Here is a 6,454-nt window from a genome sequence, read left to right as displayed (position 1 = left end):
GAGCTCGGCTCGCTGCTGCGGTGGAGAAGCAGAGCCGGAGACTCTCCTGGGTGTCGGCGAATTTCAGCCTGAGCTAGCCTGAGCTGGGGGGAAGCCTGGAAGGAGAGGGGTTCCTTTCCAGTTTCGGGCCCTTTGCACACCACCTGCAGCCTGCCTTGGGTCGCACTCCCCCCATCCCGGGACTGCGAGTCGTCGATGATGCCGCGGGCCGCCCGTGTTGCCGTTCTGCCCGTGCGGCCTACAGAAATCTGCCTGTGCCCAGGTGGGGCAAGGATAGGCCTCGCGGACTGGGCACCACGAAAACTTTCGCCCAGACAAGCTACCCACAAGGCGGGCTTGAAGGGGAGCCCCGGCTTTCGGGTTCTGGAAGGATCTCCAGAGTCTTCCTGGGTCACCAGCTAGCTGGGGTACTGAGCTCTGGCAGCCGTACAACTCGCATCCTCCCGGGTGGCCACCTCAGCGCCAGCTTCCTCCCGCCCTGCTTCCGTGCCCGGGGCGAATGGAGAGCGGCTTGTGCGTTGGCCGGCAGCTCGGAAGGGCCTAGTCCGGCCTCGCCTCCACCGCCCGGTGCTCCAGCTCGCCCCGAGCGCGCCCTTTATTGACAGGCAGATAAGAAGGCGGCGGCCGTGGCGTTTCCAGCGTCGCTCTCGAGCACCCTGCTGGGTTGCAGGGATCCGCGCACACTTAATGGCCCGGACTCCAAGCAAGCCCGGAGCAGCCTTCGTGGCGGAGGCTCACAGAGGGGGCAGGTGGGAAGCGAGCCGCGGACAGAAACTAGGGAGTCCGAAGGCCTACTCAAGCCCGAGGCCTACGCGCAGTCCAAACTCCAAGGCGGACCTTGGGGGCGGGGGAGACCTCAGGACATCTGGGGCCGGGGCCTCGACCAGATACTGGAGGTGAGCTGGGAGCTTACCAAGAAACTAGGTCACGGGAGGCGGCCGATGGCGACGGAGAAACCAGAGCAAACTCCTCCCGGAGCGCCACTCCCCGGCTGACTACCCCTGATCAGATCAGTGGGGTCCTGGGCCAGATCAGAGAGGCCGGTGGAGGGGGTTGGGGGTGGTGGAAGGACGCTCCTTGCCCCCGACACTGGAAGACCAGGGGTTTGGAACCGGGAGGAGTGTGGGGAGTGTTTGTAAGTCAGTGAAACACCACGCTTAGACCTCACCGCCGACAGGCTCCCATTTCCCTTTTCCATCATCACTCCCCTACCTACCCTCGACGGACAGAGTAGAAAGAAAAGAAAAAAGTATGAAGTCCGGCAGGGAGCTGGACGGATCGAGAGGAGGCGGCAGGCGGGCTGCCTGGAGCCGCCTCCCGGCCGGTTGCGAAGTCACACACCTATCCAGGTGTGCCGGGAGCGGGAGCGGGGACCGCTGGACCTCGCGCGCCTCGGCGCCATCTGTGCTCTGCTCTCCCTCTGCCGCCCCCGCTCGAGCAAGGCTTGCCGGAGCCGGCCCCCGGGTCATCCTCTGGCCTAGACGTGCCCCTCCTGGCCTCCACACAGACTCGCCCGGGTCTTCAGGGGCTTGGCCTCCCACGGGCTGCCTAAAGGCGGTTCCACGCCCCACCGCTTTCCCTGCCGCCACCTCGTCAAGCGCCCCCTGCCCCTCCGGGCCAGACCTCTGTCACTTCCAAGTTCGAGACCCGGAAGGAAGCAGAAAAGGAAGGGATTGGACACTGAGAAGCCCCCTCCCCTGCTAGGGAGGAGGGAGGGAGACACCAGAATGACAACGCGGGTCTAAGTCCCCGTCACAAGACAGCTAGGCCCAGCTCGACTAAGCCACCTCCCGGTCCACAGCGCATGAAAGGAGGGGAAAAAAAAAAAAAAAGCACAGACCACCAGGTTAGTATCCTGCCAATCCTGCTCCAATTTCTGTTGTGTCCTCGGCTCCAGGAAGGGGAATCTTGACTTCAGAATCGGGGACTTTCCTATTTTCCTCCTCCAGGCCACAAAGTCAACAGTTAACCTCTAAGTCAAAGAGTAATAAAATCACCTACATTTCCTACGTGACTGGAACCTAAGGGTGGTGAGGGGGATCCACGGACGGATCAGACTGACAGGCGCCTTTTGGGTGTCTCCTTCTGAGAACCCAGCGGACCATGAGAACTTTGGCTTAGCCAAAGAGGGAGCGGATTGTCCGTGCTCTTCCTGAGCCGCCCCGTCTACACCCAGCTGGTGACTTGTAGGCGCCATGGCCAGGTTGGGGTACCCATCTCTCCTCGAACTCCTCCTGCAAACGATTCCTGCCAAGTCTCCCTCTCAAACCCAGCGCCACCTCCGGTCCCTCTGATGAAGTGATTTCCTCCGAGGATCTGAAGAGGGGATCATCGGTGGGCACCCGGAAATGCAGTTGCCCAGCCCAGAGAAAGGGACTCGCGTGCCAGGCGGGGAGGAAGAGCGCACTCAGGAGGACTAGTTTCCTTGCGGTTGACTCTACGGCCTAAAGGAGGGCGGGACGGGTCAAGATGGGTTGGGCGTGGGCAGCCCAGGGCTGGGCCCAGTAAGGCCGTGGCAGGGCACTGAACGGGCCGGACTCGGGATGGGGAGGGGAGGCTCCCGCCCGGCGCGAGCGCAACTCTTCACGGAGCAGAGCCCAACTCTGGTCGCCATGACGTCACGCGGGTCCGGCAGCCAATGAGGACCTCGCTGGCATGGATATTAAGGAAAGTTAGCGCCTGCCTGAGCACCCTCTTTTCTTATCATTGACATTTAAACTCTGGGGCAGGTCTTCGCGTAGAACGCGGCTGTCAGATCTGCCACTTCCCCCTGCGGAGCGGCGGTGAGAAGTGTGGGAACCCGCGCCGCCAAGCTCACCTGCCTCCCCGCCCTCGGTTCCCAGGTAACCGCCGGGTCTCCGGCCCCGGCTCCGCTCGGACCTGTGCCGTCCCTCTGCTGCCCACGACGGTGTCCCCAAACCAAGCCGGCAGGCCCCAAGTGGCCCAGGGGCTTGATTTTTGCTTTTAAAAGGAGATAAAGGTGGAAGGGAATTACCGAGGGCAGGATAAAATGGGAGGTTGGGGGGGGGGGTATCTTGTTCTTGCCGAGCGTGCTTTTCTGCAATAGTGGCAAAACGTCCCAGTGTTTTGAGTGGACTTCCAGTTGAGTGCTGAGCTGCGGGGAGGGGTTGAGAGGGAAGCGGGAAAAGGGAGACAGGGATCTGCTGGTACTGTCTGCTGCAGCCTCTTGCGATCGTGAGACATGCTGGGGGTGGGGGTGATGCAGTTTGTACCTGGAACTCCCTTGACTAGCAGTTCGCGACATTCACGCGTGCAGAGGTCCCCACCCGAGCCAGGAGTGCGTAGAAACGCCCCGCCGCGCGGGTCGGGCGAAGTGCAGCAAAAGTTTCCGGCGGCTGCAAAGTGTAGATAGTTGCGCCGAAACAAAGTCTTAGAGATAGGAGTTCGTTTCTCGGAAAGGAGAGGAGGACGAAAGAATGCTGCCCACAGAGCTGGGCAGCGCATAAAGCACGCAGCGTGCGATTTGAGCTTCACTTCGGAAGACCTAATAATTAGCGATTCTCACTGAGCTAGAACGCGGGCTCGGGTTACCGCGGGCGCTGAGCTAGCTGCCCGGGTGGGAAGATCGTGGGCGCCAGGGTAGTCGGGCCTCTGAGTGCCGGGGAGAGCAGCGCCCAGCTAGCTACTCTCACGTCCCAGGACAACCCAAGCCGACCGCCGGAAGTTTCTCCAAAGTGAGTCAGGTTAGAGACGACCCCAAACTACCTCTTGGTTCAGGAGTCTAGCCCCACGCAGCCGGAGATGCCAGAAAGGCTTACGCCAGGCACTGGAGCACCCGCCTGAGAGGTTGGGGGGCCTCTAGGTGAGGCCTGGGTTCTCCCCACTGCTGCTGGCATCCCCTCTCTAGACTTTCTGGGGGCACCTTCGGTGCCATTTCTATTTCAGGCACCTGTGACAGGTGCTCAGGACCACCGCCCAACTCTGAGCAATGGCCGCCCTCTGCCCACCTTGTCCAGGAAGCCCGGGAAGGAGAGAAGTGGCCACGCAGCCGAGCGCCTTACCTGGGCCTGGGGTCCTCTCCTCCGCGGGTTCCGTTCTCCAGAGCCGGGCGGCTAGCAGGTTACCCGCTTCGCAGTGGGAAGTGAACCTTCTCCTCCAGTCATAAATCAAACCCAGCCATCCTCGGGCCTCCTCCCTCATTAGAGATGTTTATTGGAGATTGTGTTTATTCGGCTGTCACGGCGAGAAAACGCACTGACATAATTACCTCTGACCAGAGTCCTCGCCCCGCGCCCAGGGCGAGCCGGGGACCTCCTCTGTCGCCTTCTCCGTCCCCTGTCTTTGATCAGAGGGCACATGCAGTTGGCTTGTTTATTTTTTCTCTCAGATCCACTCATATAACTTGGATTATTGAATCAGTTACTATTCAAATTTCCCCAAGGTCTGGACGTTTATTTATTTTAGAATTTTAAAGGAAAGCCGAAGGGTACCAAACACCCCTCCGAGGCAGAAGGGGGCAGCGCTGGAGAGACGGAAGGAGAGTCCTTCTCGCTGCGCAAACTTTCCGGCCCGCCCCGCTGCGGCGCGCTGGGGGCCAGACGCCACCGTGCGCTGGAGCCCGGCCGGAGCAGTGGGGAGTTGCCGGGAGGAATGGGTGTCGATATCGGTGGCGATATTTATTGTTTTATTCATCATTCTCTCTGCTCTCGGGAGGAATGAATCTGAGGCTTCAGGGCCCCGGGCTGAGTTTTCTTAAAACTCTCGAGGGCCGAACTCGGTGGAGCCAACCCGCAGCTCCTCCCCCGCGCCTCTCGCCCCGGGTCGCTCCTCGGCTTTGGTTTTCCCTGCTAGTCAGGTTTGTAAGTCACTATCTGTGAAACTGAGTTAGGAAGTGATGAAAAGCGTCGAATTGTTTCCTAATTGATAATACTTTTTTTTTTTTTTTGGTGACGGGGCTGACCAATATCTGGGATCTCCGCTTTTGATCCCTCGCTGCCGCCTCTGTTCTCCAATCGCTAATAAAACTCGCATTGAACCCCTTAGTGCCTTGATTAACAGGCAGATTAACTCTTACCAGGGTGGGGAACAGCTTGTCCCAATCAATGTCATTTTAAAAGCCCGTCAGAATACGCTCAGCTCCGGTTCCCTGGCTGCTCGAGCGAGCCAGCCATGACATTTGCTCCCTCCTCCTTCCCCTGCCGCAAACCCCACAGCAAAGCCCTCAGTTTCCAGCCCGCGTGTTCCCTGCGCCAATCCAGGACAAATTGCAGGACTCGGTCCCTCGCCTTTAAAAACAGGCAGCTGTTTAGAGAGGGAATCTCCAGGGAGAAGGGACTGAGGTGGCCTTGGCTTGCTTTTCATTTGAAGCAGAACTCTGGCCTCTGAAGGGCGGAGGTTACAGGGAAAGGAGCGATGGAGAGCCTGGGTAATGAAATGAACAGCAAACTTTCCTAGAAACCACATTTGTAAAAATCGGAGAGTGCTGTTACTTGCAAGTATGTGCATGTGTCCTGCACATCAGGAGTTTTAAACCTGGTCCCTATCTAGACAACAGCATGTAGGGTCCAGAAAGCAAAGGCTTGAGAGTCCAACCTGCGGGGCAGCAGGGATCTCACAGTTGGGATTTTTTTTTTTTTCTGAGTATTGGAGGGGGAGGTGTGAGAAAGAGACGCTTGCCGCCTAATGTGAATGGAAGAGAATCGAACCCAGAGGGTGCTGAGACACACTTGCCATTTGGCAGGAGGCGAGGAAGGGCGAGGGCACCGCGGCTTTCCCCAGCCTAGCGTGGCCACAGCCCGGAGGCGCCACCCGTCCGGCTTCTGCTCTCCTCCGCTTCCCGGCGCTCTGGGCTCGGCGAGGCTGCCGAGTGAGCTGGAAACCCGCAGGTTGCTGGAGAAAAGAGAGAGGCCCGAGGGGAGAAGGCGCCCCTGGCTGGGCGGCAGGATGGTCGCCTTTGCGTTTGGTGCTCGTTGGACCCGTTTCGTCAGCTCCACGAGGCTGGGAACCCACTTTCCCAGGGCCTGCAGAGAGAGGGAGAGCCGTTTCAGGCTCTGCAAAGTGACGCAGGTGTTGGCGGAGACTTTCCTCCTCCAAAGAAAAGCTCTCCTCCGCCCTGACCAGCACGCCAGCCCCGCTCCTCTGCTAGGCGGTGGAAAGCTGCAGTTCAGAGGTGTCACAGCACCGGGTGGGAGACTCTTGGTTCCGAAGCCGGGAAGCAAGCGAACATTCTTCACGAGCCGGGCATGGCTTTGCCTCGCCAGAGGCCGCCCTCCGGGCGGGAAACCTGAAGATCGGGCAGGGGGCGAATGCCAGGGACCGCTAGGGGTGAGATGCTGCCAGACCTCACACTTACGCACCAATACTGACCAGAGACTCCGGGCACTCAGGCGAGCGGCGATCCCCCAGTGCGACTCCTTCGGCAAAGACAGCCTCCCCCTACCGGGTGGGATGACCCGGGCAGCCCCTGCGGGAACAGGCCAGAGAAAAGTCCTCC

General features: G+C 59.9%; 1 protein-coding gene across 1 annotated transcript in view; it reads left to right on the top strand.

Moving 5' to 3' along the window:
- The first annotated feature begins 2,734 nt into the window (after positions 1–2,734).
- Positions 2,735–6,454, top strand: part of PAX6 (paired box 6) — a 28,324-nt gene continuing 24,604 nt past the window's right edge. Inside the window, exon 1 of the mRNA XM_010831811.1 lies at positions 2,735–2,843. The gene's annotated coding sequence lies outside the window, so the exon portion shown is untranslated. The remainder of the gene's footprint in view (positions 2,844–6,454) is intronic.

Source organism: Bison bison, unplaced genomic scaffold, assembly GCF_000754665.1.
Source record: "Bison bison bison isolate TAMUID 2011002044 unplaced genomic scaffold, Bison_UMD1.0 scf7180017864531, whole genome shotgun sequence".
Classification (NCBI taxonomy): domain Eukaryota; kingdom Metazoa; phylum Chordata; class Mammalia; order Artiodactyla; family Bovidae; genus Bison; species Bison bison.
The sequence above is the reverse complement of the archived record's forward strand: the minus strand, read 5'-3'. Positions and strand labels throughout refer to the sequence as shown.